This window comes from Lycorma delicatula, chromosome 8, assembly GCF_047948215.1.
Source record: "Lycorma delicatula isolate Av1 chromosome 8, ASM4794821v1, whole genome shotgun sequence".
Lineage (NCBI taxonomy): Eukaryota > Metazoa > Arthropoda > Insecta > Hemiptera > Fulgoridae > Lycorma > Lycorma delicatula.
Window position 1 is genome coordinate 89,960,336 of NC_134462.1, and position 15,306 is coordinate 89,975,641.

The window sequence follows — 15,306 nt, forward strand, 5'->3', positions numbered from 1 at the left end:
GAACCGAAAGTTCTCATCAAGGATAACATCCAGGTATTTTTGAGTCGTAACGTATCGAATGGGGAGACCAGCCATCCGGACCCGGATTCGTCGGGTAGCAGCCAATCGGCCCTTAAGCAACATCATTGTGGTTTTCTCTGGGCTGAAAATCATCTTGGAGAAGATCTTCTGTTGGAGACTCCACAGTCGTAGTGTTTCACAAGCACGAGCAGCTCGGAACTCTACTTCGTTACGCAAATACCCTTGGCTAGGATGTGGCTGGGCCGAAGATGGGGAGAGATAGACTTCTGGACACAGTCCAGAAGATAGATAATGGACACAGTCCATTATCAGGCCAAGGGCCATTCAATGAATACCTGCTAAAAAGGGGGAGCCACACAACCCCAACATACTAGTATGGTAGATAATGTAGAGCATTTATTTCTAATATTCCTTAGATGGGAGATGATGCAGCCATTTAGCGGACAGTACTTCCCTCAGGACATAATGAACATTATGCTCACCTCCGACAGAAGGTGGAAACAATGTGCTTAATGGTTCTACAATGTTCTATCTAGAAAGATGAGGGAAGAACACCGAAAGGAAGTGCTTAGTCTGAGAGGTGGCGGTGGAAGGCCAGCCCTCGAGGGTGGGCGGCGAGGGTCCAACAAGATCGTCACTGCTGGCTGCCCCCTGGGAACGCTGAAATCTGCCACTTGATGGCAACACAGGAGATCCGTAGGCATAAGCAGAGATGACATCATACCTCATGGTGGTTCCATCTCCAGGCAGTGTGAGGGGGAAGGTTTTTAGTGGGTCACTTCCTTGGCAGGAAACCCCACACACCCAGAAGTATGGGCTGCAGGTTTTCCCCCCACCAATGCAAAAAAAAGATGAGACTGACAGACAGGTGAGAGAACTGTAGTGTTTCAGCACCGGAATAGGGTGAAACACACACATATGCTTGCTTGAGTGTATGATTGTATGTGTTCTTCTCCAGGCAGCAGAAGCATATCTCATTTCCCTCCCCATCCTATATACCTCCAGTGCATCCTTTCACAGACACCAATTATCCAGAGGCAAGCAAAATAAACTAGTGTATATCAACCAACTACTTTTATAAACTTAGACTTTTCTGTACTTTCTGATGTGTTTTGTTTATAGTAAGCTGTAAAATTCTTGTACCATTACCATTTTACTCAGAATCAAATTCTAGTTTTTTATTATATTAAATATTTTTGATTATATTAATAAATAACGTGAATGCAAAACCTTTATCATAACAATGTTTAAATTAATAATACAATATAAATAACAATAACATTAACGGATGAGATGAAAATTTTGTTTTATTAAATTTATGTAGCAAATTGTATAAACATGAAATTTACAGCTAACAGCCTGCAAACAATCACAGTTATGACACCCCATAACAAACTTCAGTGGGCTTGGGAAGGTCAGGGCTTCTGTCCACAGCAGATCATAAAATAAATTTGAGTTTAAAGAAATTTGGGAAGATTTTTCCTCATTTTCCTATGAGAAACATGTTTCTAATGGCTGCAGTAATGACAGTAACAATAAATCTAACATGTTTTAATGTTATACATCAAGAAATGTACTTTTAGGTATGGATAATAGAATAGACAAAGTAACTGGGTTTTTATATACATGATTATAATTTTATTTATCTACTCATAATTAATTATAGAAGCAAAAATAGCACAAGGAAGGAAATAAAAAAATAATAAATTACCTTTTTTTTAACCATTTTCCTCTTTTGTAAAAGCCAAAGATAATGAATATTATTATTTCTTTTAAACAGAAATTAAAGTGACTTGTAGGAAAGATTTATCCTTACAATTATGATTAGTTGAATGCTAATCATGAGATGAAATCTCCCAATTAATTAAGGAAAGAAATACAACGCTACTGCATTATTTGATATCAAGTGTATCAGGATGTGGTGAACTAGAACTGGCTTAGATAGAAATTGTCTTATAAATCAGTTCGTTTTATTGTGTCTGTGGTAATTGGTTTTCCTGTAATTTTTTAATATTTATTGATATCTCTATGTACAAATTATAAATATAGAAATATCTGGTTTAATTTATTGGCTTCTGTTTACTGCAACTGGTCACAATGAAGACTACACTTTTTATTTTTATTTTTATTACTCTATCTCTTTTTGTAAATTCTAATTCACAATCTCTTATGAGCTTAAATGGACCATCACCAGAATTAGACACAGGTACTCTTACTTACATATTTTATTTTGTAGTCAGTATGATGGAATGAGGTTAAAACATTTATTTAATTGATTAACACGCTCACTACAATTAGAAAAATACATATCTAGAAGATCTTTTCATAATTATAATCTAGTTTCTTCCTCAATAGTGTTGCAGATGGCACTGTTGTTAATGGTGCCTATCTTAAAGTAGTTAGGGAACTCTGTATGCATTTTGTATTTCTTTTTGTCAAATTTAGGGTTTTGACTTCATTAATGTTTATTGCAGAGTGTAAAAACTCTTTTTGCATATATGCTAAAAATGTTCAGGATTTTGAAGCTTATTGTTGTAAACATTTTTGTTGTTATTAGAACTATTAATAAACATAAACATTTAAATTCATAAATGTTGTTTAGTTACAGATTGCGGCGGGCCATAGTCCTTCTTTCTTTCTAGTGCATTAATATGTATGTTTTAATTGATTTGTTTTATCTTTATATTTTATTCTAATCAAATTTTTTATGTATTTGAAAATCTATTAATTAAATTTTTTGATATTTTTTTGTTAAATTGTGGTTTACTTTTTGAAAATGAAAGTTTATTCTTGAAATAGCAGATACATTTGCCTGTATGCAGGACATTTTCATAATCACCGTTTACCAAGTAAATTATTTTTTTCATAATTCTGCATGAAATTTTAAGAGAAACTGAAAACTTCTCCTAGACTAAATGATAGAGGTCATGCTGGTGTTGAAACATATTAAGGAAAAATCAGCACTCCAAAAGAAAGGTTGCGTTATGTGAACAAGCAGAACAAATGATTATTGGAGAACTCTGAGAAGCCAACAGCTTATCCATATTGTACAAAGAATGCAAAATATTCATAAAAATTACCATATTTTACAAAGACTGATATAAATCTGCAATTTCTCAAGAACAAAAATAATTATTAATAAATCAATATAATTAAATTTAAAAAAATATATATATTTATATGAAGTCAGATTCAAACTGATATGTCCATGGTTACAAATCCAACACGTTCTCACTTACACCACATAACTACTTGAGCAACGTGAAATAAAATTAATACATAAACTAATATAAAACACTGACACAGACACCACAAATATGTGTGATGCAATGTGGTGTCCACCACAATGCAATCGTGTAACTGTCCACTTTATTAAAGAATTGAAGGATCATATCTCACTTTCAGATGAAATAAGTTTAAATGAAGTCAGCAAAAAATGTGTACACGTAATTTAATAGGTGACAAACAAAGAAGTCATGTGGTGCCACAATAGATTTTTTTAAGTAAACATAAACAGGCCACTATTTTGCAATGCAAACAATATTTCACAAGTTAGTTTATTTACTGTAAGATTAATTAGTCATTTTTAATGTTGAAAGTATACAAATAATTAAAGTTTATTCATATTAATTAATTTAAGAATGGTGCAGATGAAATTTGGCAAAACATTTATCATCAATTTTCTGGAATAACTTTGTTGTTTGTCAACTGATGTTCAAAAACACGAGTTCATTTGGTTTATAATAAATAATCTAATGTTTCAGCTGATAAAACGTATATTGATAAAATAATGATTACTAAAATTTTAAACAGTATTAATTTTATTTATTAGAGAAAGTTAGTATATATACATATATGTACATGAATCAAATATTATAATCATTCTTCAATCTGATCTTAAGAGATAAGTATTTCTTTAAAAAATACAAAATTACAAAATACAAAATACAGAACAGAAGATAAACAAAGGATATGTCATTTTTTTCATAGAACATTTTTTGTCTTTTTTTTTTTAATAAATAGAATCTGAAAATTATATATATATGAACGTACAGTTAAATGGTAATGACATAATTTTTTTTAATTTAAGTTTTAATCAGTAAACTAATTTACACAAATATGTAATCAAACAATCTGAATTACTTACTGTTAATATTTTATGAACTTAAACAAAAATCTAATTGAACCTTGTTATCATTACGTTCTGTATACTTATTGTTAATATTTATATATGTGCTTAATATTAGATTACTGTATTCTAAACGTGATAAACCACTTTGATGAAACAATTTGGATGTATTTTACTTAATGCTGTAGTATTTTTATTGGCTGATGACCATAGCTACAGGCCGGATTATTTGCATTTGCATATTAAGTCTATTCTCACCGGATATTGCATATTTTCCTTAAAATCTAGTGATGATGCATATTTTCGCTATATTTATAATATTTTTCGGTAGGATACTAAGTTAATAAATGAAATCTTATGGTAAGATAAGCGCCTACTGCAGAACTTCTCCCATTAGGCAATTAAATTACGCAAGTTTTTGTTGACGCGCTTATTGCATTAGTTTAGTTTTTTTTATTTATTTGAGCAAAGTTTAATGTGCCTTGCAATCTACGATTGCCAGATTTGTGAATGAGTGTATTAAAAAAATATTTCCTGAATCTTCTGCAGAAGAAAGAGTTTTTATATTTCTCTCAGATGCTGCTCCCTGTATTATCAAGGCAGCCAAAGCCCTCTAAATATTTTATCCCAGTTTGATTCATGCGATGTGCTTTTCTCACAGAGTACATCGATTCACTGAAGAAGTACGATCCACGTTTGGGAATGTAAGTAAAGTGATTTCATCAACAAAGAAAGTGTTTCTTAAGGCACCTGCTCGCAATAAGGTCTGTAAAGAAGAAATTCCAAATGTGCCTTTACCTCCCGAACCAGTGGTAACTCGAAGATGAATGTGGATTGAATCTGTACTGTATTACAATGAACATTTCGAGGCCATCAAAGGTATAAACTACTTTGATAGTGCAGAGGCTGTGGCAGTTTCTCAGACCAAGAAAACATTTAACGATTCTAGTGTAAAAAAAAAAAAAACAGCTGTGATTAGCACTCACTTTTCCCACATACCTGCAAGTATTAAAAAACTTGAAACTTAAGGTTTGGCGTTGACTGAATCTATTCAGTTAATGAATAAAATCCGCCAAATGAACTCCGCATTACCAGAGGTATTCCCATGTCATCTTAAAGAAAAATTTTAAAACATTTTGAATAATAACCCAGGCTTTGAATCTTTGTGTCAAATTGACAGTTTTATTAATGGGACAGGTGAACTTTTGCCGGAAACAATAAGCACTGACGTAGCACCCAAATTCAAATACTATCCAGTTACCCTCAGTGGATGTGGAAAGATCCTTTTCCACTTATAAAAATATTTTGAGTGATTGAAGACACAATCTTACTACTGAAAATTTGGAACAGTACTTGATTGTTTACGTTTACAAAAGCAACAAAATTTTAAATAATTGTTAATCTATCGATATGTTATTCAACTACTTACTAATTGTATGCTGATTTTGAAATAAAAAAACTAAAAATTACTATTTTTTTATTATTTAAAGTTAGATATTTTGACACTTTTCATGCATACTTTAAGCATTCTTCATGCATATTTCAAGCATTTTATGTTGCATATAATCCGATCTCTAGCCATAGCAAATGATGTTTTTTTTTTTTTTTTTAAATTACAGTAGATTCCTCTTATCCACCTCTAATACTTTCATCAGAAGTTGATACCAATCATTTAAATTATGTTCAAAAAATATTAACTTGTATAATATTATTTAAATTCAAATTATCTAAATAAAAAATTTTTTTTCATAGTATTTGGTGAAAATTCATATTACCGTACAACTAGAAAAACTTGTTTTGAACATGGTAAATTTTATGGAACATCATGTACCTCCTTCTGTAAACAACATAGATTATCTATTAAGGGTATCTGTGCACGAAATAGGTGTTTCTGTGAGTATTGATAACAGAACATCAGCAACACCACTCATCTGTTGACTTGTTTCTCAACTTGTGTTTTTAAAAATCTAAAGGTAATTTTCATTTTTTTTTTTATTACTCAGTGTAATAAGTATACTAAGAATGTTATTTTCATAATTATTTACAATTATATATTAATAATAAACTATGGTACTTTCCAGTACAGAATTTGATATTGCAAAATTAAAATTCTTTTTAATAATTATAAAACAGGAACTGGTCTATAACAAAGCTTATTTTTAAAAAATGAATGAGAAAAAATGATTGAACATATCTTTTTATAAGTTAATATAAAATATTATGTATAACTTTTTTTGTTTGTTCATTAACATTTTATTGTAGTAAGGGCTACCTCCTGCCCCATTCTGATTCATATGAATGAATACCTTAAGTAACAGCATAGCTGCTCAATCAGTTTTTCATTTTCATAAACCTGTTTTACGATTTAATTCTGCCTTAATTTTTGTATTTTAGTAAAATCAGATTTTTCCTGAAATTAAAAATTATGTTTGAAATATTTAAATTACATTTATCGTTAAAAAGATTAGATGAGAAATTATAAAAACAAAATCTGAGGGAAAATAATAAATTAATAAAAATAAAACAGAACTACAGTTTTACTGATTTAGAAAGCAGGGTGCTGTAATTATGCATACTTTGAGGAATGTAATATACTGTTGTATTTATAGATCTGGGTTGAGCTTGGTACTCCTGACACATTCCTTAAATAAGAGATACACTTATTTACAAATAATGTCATTATAATAATTTTTATAGGAATCTCTTTATCCTCTAAAACACCCTTTAAAAATTAAGTTTGATTTAAGTACTAGGTCGGCTTCTATGCTAGGATTTGCAGTGTTTCTTTTGAATAATATATTTACAAAAATATTTATATTAAATAAATTCTTAGTAAGTTTGAGCAGTTAGAGAAATCTTTTATTAACCTTTTCTTTCATCAAAGGCTAAACCAAGGAGAGAAAAAAGGAAAGTTCTTCCATTTGTACCCCTAAAAACTTAATTGAGTTTTTCATTAGCTTTGCTTATAAAAGCAAAATTTATAAACACAGTACTACTATATTACAGCATAAATATTTAGTGTTAATAAATGTATCAGATGAAAAAAATCATAAAAATCTTCACTCCTGGAAGAAAAAATCAATCTTATTTTCTTACATTAATGAAAGAATAACTTGTATGTAATCTGAGCAATAGATGGTAAATGCCCAATTTTTTTTCTCAGAAAAGAAACATTGGTCTGTTGCTTTATAGTATCTGTGTCAATCTTTTTTATGGCTGTACCATGCATAAAGCACCTGAGGTACGATGCTCTAGGCTGTAGTATTTGCTTTTTCTGAGCATCACAATATTAACTATACAGCCAGTTCCTGTGGTGAACAGAATGCAGGTGCACTAATAGTGTTGAATACTACATGTATTTTTATTGGCTAGATGTACTGATATGGAACTACATATTTTCTCAATCTTCTTTTCAGCTCGGAGAAGAAGGCAGAAGGAAATCACTTTAATGAATAAAGATTGATTTTAGTAATCTTGACATAGTTTACGTTATTTTTTCAATAAAAAACAACCCAAATCCCATAACTGGTAATCATTCTTGGAAGTGATGTAGTACTTCTGTCAGAGTGTCTTGGTTGTGGAACTTAAAATAGAGAAAATATAGCAGATCAAATTGATAGGTTTTTTATGAACAGTTATTCAAATTTATTTTTGACTTTAATATTGGGTATTCATACTGTTTTGTACAATATGTTTAATGTGTTTATTCATTAAAAAAATGTTTACATTTTTATTTATTATTCCAAAACAAACTGTACTGAGTTACACTTACATAATTAATGTATGTATTTATGAGACCATAAATTTAGAATCTTGATTCATCAGTTAAATTATGAAGTGATTAATTTATACAGATAAGATTTATTCTGTACTTATAATAATACTCCTCAAATATATAATAAAAGTCCTAATGCAAAAAAAGTTATATAATCTGATTTCAGTAATGGTTAAAATAGTTATTATAAAAAAAATTGTCATCTATAAATCATTTAAATAAAAATATCAAGAATGAAATAATTCAGAAATATTTTTGAAACAGTATATTTTACATTAAAAAAACTGAAAAGGAACCTACATAAAAAAGAAAATAAAGTGAAGGTACCATACTATTATTTGTGATTCATGTTGAATTAAATAATCTGCATTGAAAATAATTGTGGTATGAAAATGGTATAACAGGAATAGAAAATTAAATCATCTTATAAGAATACTATAATTTAGATTACTTCAAAAGTATAAATAATTTGCCAATTCATGAGTTATTGTAGTATAATGTTAATTACCTTCACTTAATGCACAATATTTAATGTTAACAAAGTATTCTTTTTCTTCTTCTTGTGTCATTCAATTCTTGATACAAACAACTGTGACTGAAATGAACTTCATCCATAGTTGCTTTAAAAAGTTCAGTAATTGACATCAAAAACCACATTCAAAGGTTCTTAAGCCTTCTATCCTTCTTCCTATATTTCACTGTTCTGATCACTTCATCTTGCAGATTATTTTGTAAGAGCTGATACTTTTCACCGTTTCACATTATGTGGCCCAAGTACTGTAATTTCCTACTTTTAATAGTACTAGTTATTTCTGCCTCCTTTGTAATTCTTTTGTTTTTTGCATATCCTGCCCATGAAACACTTAATATTCTGAAATACATCAATATTTCAAAAGACCTGAAACCTTTTTATGTGTAGCCATTTTAATAAATGTATTCCTAGCCTTCTCTACTCCCTATCAGTAAATATATCTGCTGCCATATACAATACACTGGTTATCTACCTTAAGCTGACAATCAAGAACAACACATTTGCTGTGACCATAAATTTTATGATGCTAACACTTTTGTCTAACCCATATTTTCTGCTATTATTCATCAGTAGTACACAATTTTATCTATAAAGAGGTACCAATAAATAATTATAATCTTGGAAAGCAATATTTCAGTAAACATTTTACTGTCATTAACACTGTGCATCAAAAATGGCATTGATCTCTTCAGCAGAATGGTAGCAATTCTGCCATTCATCTGAAAGGTTCTAGGTTTTAATTCCAGCCAAGATTAGTGTTCACACTATACATTAGGTTTTATATTAGGTTAATATAAAAGTTATGAACTATTCAAAATTGTACAACAACTGTAATTAGGTATAAGTCTTTAGGCGGTTCATAATAAATAAAATAATTTTATTACTTATCTCATTTTCTAAGGCAAAAATGCATTTAGAAAGTTCACAAATTGGATCACAAATGAGGGTAATAAAAATTATCCTGGCTGTGCAACAAAAATAGATATGATTAATTTTTTTGAAGAATTTTAACAACCCAAAAATATTCTTACCTTAACTAAATAAAATATTCGTATTCTGAATCAGGTGCAAACATATTTTTTTTAAAAAAACTTAAAATTTACAGTCTGTAAATAATTTTGGTATGTGACAGGTAAATCCATCACTGAATTAATATGTTTAAATAATAACTATAATGAATATATTTAATTATGTAATTATCTATTATATATAAATATGTTTCTATTGTGTGTTTGTTTGTTTATTGTATAATAAAGATGTTTTATGTTTTACTTGTTTCAGTGAGGAAAAAACTGTTGTGACAGAATTAAAAAATAAGCTTCATTACACATACAAAGTTGTTTTCTAACTTCTATTAAAATAATTTAATAAAAAAAAATTAGATTTTAATTAAATTATAATAATAATTTTTATAATTACATTAAATATTTATTATAAATATACAATTTATGAAGCATTAATATTTTGGTTTCATTTTCATTCAGAGATAATATTATTGTTTATTATAGTTACAATATTTTAAAGTTATATTTAGGAAAAATCTTCACCCTATGAAGGTAAACTACATTTGAATAAAATATTATATATTGTCTGCATTTTCAGAACAGGATGTGTATAATGCCAAATACAGAAATGTAGTAGATGATTACACCATCAAAATCAGTGCATTTATTATGGAATTACAAAACTTATATTACAGATAGAAGATATACTAAATAAGACTTACTTGTACTAAATAAAATGCAATATTAGGAATTCTTATGACAAAAAATATAAAACCCGACCTAATAATGTTTAGGAAACATTAAACCTAATACAAAGATTACTTTAACAATAAGAATATAAATAAATTAATCATAATCAAGGAAAACCTTAATTTTTATTAAAATTAAAACTATTTTGTATTCAACAATAAACAGTATTTATAGGAAAGAGTTAATAATGATCTTCCCTTAAGCAGTATACAGTCAGATCTTATAGCATATAGAAGACAACAATTCCTAAAACAAAAAATTACATAAAATAAAACGTTTTTTATATGCAGTAGATATTTTAGTAACATATAATACAAGAAAGTTTCAAACATCTTATAATATTTGTAGATTTAACAATTTTATAAAAATATTATACAACAACAACATGAACTGGAAATGTAAAATCTATCAATATTTTTTTGTAAATAACAATTTCAAAAAAGATAATCAGTATTAATGTAATAAAAAACTTTTTAATTTTTTATTTATTTTTTAACCACCTTACCAGCAAGTTTGATGTATTTTCTCAAGATCTTTCAGTTTGTTCAAACCATCATCAGGAGATTAAAAAATTATTATAATAAGTCAAAAATTAAAATGATAATATTCATGACTGTTTGAATGTCAGCAGTATACTCTTTTTAACTTATAATATTTTTTTAATCTCCTGATGATAGTTTAAAAAAAAGAAAGATTTTGAGAAATACATTTTTTACTGCTAAGGTGTTTAAAAAATCTTTTAATTTTTTATTCTTAAAATAAATCAGTGATATTCAATGATATTAATGGAGCAAGCGATCTACCCCTGTAGTTAGTTAGTTCTTAGATGGCGCCACTGAAACGCTATATTGAAATAAGAAAATAAATAAAATAATTAATATAATCCAACCAAACAACCTACGCTCGCCAACCTTGACTAGCGAGTGTAGGTTAAATCTGGTTAGATTATATTTATAATTTTATTTTATTATTTTCTTCTTTAAATATAGCATTTCAGTGGCGCCATCTAAGAACTAACTACAGATGTAGATCGCCTACTACATTAATATGGATAATCATTATCTAAAGTAAATATTCACAAAGAAAGATATAATAACAATAATCGGGCTAACAACCAATAGACGTTGATGTCACTCATAAGAAAAAAGAAAAAAGAATTTAAAATACACATTTATGTCAATGTCAACTTATAAAGTATAATTAAAATTATGTTATACTGATGATAACAATAGACAAATTTAAGAATTTAATAAAGTACATAGCAATGAATATCGTACATCATAAAATATATATAGCTGAAATATACAAATAAACCATAAATTAACACATGAAACTAAATTTAAATTATGTAATAAAAATAGGTGAAAGTTTTTGCATTAAAAGATAAATAAAAAATATACATTATCAAAACTACTAATTTTTTCTGGTTATAATATAGCATATAACACAGACAATCAAAGGTTAATAAATAATTTTTTTTTAATCTGATATGGATACCACATAACTTACTTGTATGCCTATTAAATTAGATATACATATTTTTTTTTAAATGAAAAGTACATAAAATTTTATTTCATTAATAACTTCTGATATTTTTTTCTTTTTTTTATTGTATTATTGAATTATTATTTATTGTAATTTTTTTACAATCACAGGTTAATAATAATTAATAAATCAATATATATATAAATAAAAAAATAAGTTAAAAAAAAGAAGTTGGATTCAAACCAATGTGCCTTCTCCTTGTAAAATCCAAGTATTTCATTAATTAAAATTTTATTTTGCTATAACTCCAAAACCAATGAAAATAAGTACCATTTATGGTATATAGTAGAAGATTTTTTAATGAGGGCTTATTACTGCAGTTAAGAAAAAGTCCAAAATCCTATTATTTTTTTTGGATTTTGAGCTTTTTTGGATACTTTTGGTACAGTCGACTGCAATCAAAAGGGAAGGTGCACAACTAGATGTTACAACAGTCATAAATCCAAAATTTCAACATCCTACGGCTAATCTTTTAGAGTTATGCAAGATACTTACACATGCACATGCATACATTCATATAGACGCCATGCCGAAACTAGTCAAAATGGGTTCAGAGATGATCAAAATTAATATTTCCATTCATTGAAATCTGAAAACCAAAATTTTTCAGGATCACAATACTTCCTTTACTTCATACAAGGAAGTAATAATAAATCCAACTCGAGTATTTATAACAAAACAGATATTTTTAAACAATGTGTGGAAATAAAATTTTAAAAGGATTTCTTTTAAAAGTGCTTTCTTGTTTTGTAGTTTAAATGACAAAAAGAAAACAGGTCTTAATTCTCAACATTTTATCTATTTAACATTTAAAGTAGATTAATTTAACTGTCATATTATTTAACAAAATAATGATCACTATGAAAGTGCACATGTGTGTATATGATTACTAAAATAGTAGCAAGATGAGTTGATATTGAAATAGTTTTAATAATTATATTACAAATATATTTTAAAGCTAGAAGCAAAGCCTACAGAACAATTAATAGCACAATGTTTCAGACAGATAGCACTAGTCTTCTTTTTTTATCAAGATGAAATAACCAAATGACATTGAAATTATTGTAAAACTTTTTAAAAAATGAAGAAAAATACTTATGTTTTTAACATATTTAAACAGAGTCCAAGAAGTTTTTTCAAGTCTTTTGTCTGTTGTTGAATCTATCTGTCATCAGCAAACGCTATAACAACCACCTTAGCTAAAATGTTACTGGTAAATCAGAGGAATATAGAACTTACAGCAATTACTCAAGGACTCAACTTGAGTAATGCCAGATTTAAGGAAAAATATAATACATTCTTTACACACAACAAAATCAATCTTTGCAAATCACTTCATAGAAAGGGACCCATATGTAAAAATATTAACTTATATAAATTATACTTATAGAATATAACAGCCATAAACCCATCACACTTGAATAGTGTGAAATTATAACAATAATTAAACAAATACAACACAAAAAAAATATAATCATGCACAAAATATTTCCTAACCACTTTAAGGTGAGCAAAAAACAGCAGAAAATTTTATAGAATGTCTTTCCCCATATACCTGTCTTAATAATGCTTCAGTGCACAGGATTGTACTGCTATTAGTATCCTGTTTCCAAATTATAAAAAATCATAAACAATATGAAACTGAATTCTGATAGCATTAACTTCCAAAGGTTAAAAGCAATGTTTCTTAATATTTTAGTGCATGAATAGTTTTCACCCACTATTTATATTTATGTCTCCTTGTTTGCAATTCAAACAATACTGTTTCACTTAGAATATCTTAATCTGGTACTACTTAGTTTGTCATCATTATTAAATATTTATTTTGGACACAATATGTATTATCATCTAAACTATATTTTAAATTTGATAAGTTAAAATTTATGGATTTTCACTTCCCAAAAAGGGCTGCCAAGTATTTGCTTGGCACCAGTAAATATGAATTATGTAATTTAAATTTTATCATTTAGATTTTTACTTCTATTGCCATTTTAATAAATTATGTCCTAATAATCTCAAAGATCAGTTGATCAATTTAATTAAAATTAAATTACAATTTTTTTTTTACAAAAAAATATTTACAAAAGATATGATGTTTTTGATGAGATATAATTAGATAACCTAAATAATTTTCTGCATGCACATTTAATATTATCTTAAACTTAATCAAATATTTTTCAATTATTGTATTAAATATTATTATTTTATTCTATTCCAGTTTTATTTATTTATTATTTTCACATTGCTTAATTACTATTATTTTGTATAATAATTATTTTTCGAATAGTATGGACTACAATACCTTTTCTTATCAGTGACTTTATTGAATCGTTCTTTATATACTCGTGCAACTGTTTATAGCACACCATCACTCATGATGTGATCTATATAATGAGAACTAAGTTCTCACCTGAGTGAAGTATTTTTTTATTTATTTGGTTGCTAGTTTATTTTTATTTTTTTATCTATTTGAATACATTTATTCATTTCTAGAAATTAACAAAACATTGTCATTAATCAATTATAATCATTTTTTTGTATGAGACTTTTTGGTCTCATGATACTTCCTTTTCTTTTTCCTGTTTAGCCTCTGGGAATATTAGGTTCAGGTATTACTTCAGAGGATGAATGAGGATGATATGTATGAGTGTAAATGAAATCTAGTCTTCTACAGTCTCAGTTCAACTATTCCTGAGATGTGTTGTTAATTGAAATTCAACCACCAAAGAACACTGGTATCTATGATCTAGTATTCAAATCCATATTTTTATATGGATTTGGCTTTACTAGGACTTGAATGCTGGAACTCTCGACTTCCAAATCAGCTTATTTGGGAAGACGTGTTCACCACTAAACCAACCCAGTGGGTTAAGGTTTCATGATACTGATGTACACATACTTTATACATTAAGATTAAATTCTGTCATTCTGAAAGACCTTAATTTTAGCACAAAGCAAAAATTCCTGCAAATATGGCTAATGAAAGATAATAAAAATAATACAATTGATTAGTAATACAACTGGTACCTGATATGACTAATTTCTTGAGTTCACTATTCTACAGAGAATGGCAAGAACAAAAATAATGAATGAATTGGCTTTTCATCTGGAAGCACTTTGTGTCATTTGTGACTATGTATTATACTGCATCTGCACAGAATACAGGATATGCTCCAAAACAGTAAATCTAGTTCTATCTGGTCAATAGATCAACTGAATATTTAAACTTTTAAATAAAAAGCAATAGGCACTAAAGGATTGAGTCTTATATGCTTAGAAGATTACAGGTTAACTATAACTGTAGCAATATTCATCCTTGTACCCATTCTGTTTATGAGTATAGTATAGTTTAACAAGACATGAATTATTACTATGGAAGGTAATCAAGTGCCATAAAAATTGTATACGAGGTCTGTTCAGAAAATAACCAAATATTTTTAATTACATGCCAATGGCTCTCCATTGTATTTAGTGACCATTATTTAGTGACATGTGGTTGGCAGCAGAGTCCTTCTGCATAACCTCCTCTGTAATGAAATGTTCGTTGATT

General features: G+C 28.0%; 1 long non-coding RNA gene across 1 annotated transcript; it reads left to right on the forward strand.

The window, feature by feature from the left end:
* Positions 1-2,043: 2,043 nt before the first annotated feature.
* LOC142328775 (uncharacterized) lies at positions 2,044-9,917 on the forward strand. Its single transcript, XR_012757362.1, has 3 exons — positions 2,044-2,227; positions 5,903-6,123; positions 9,739-9,917. It is a non-coding gene; the product is annotated as an uncharacterized LOC142328775 (long non-coding RNA).
* Positions 9,918-15,306: the final 5,389 nt, after the last annotated feature.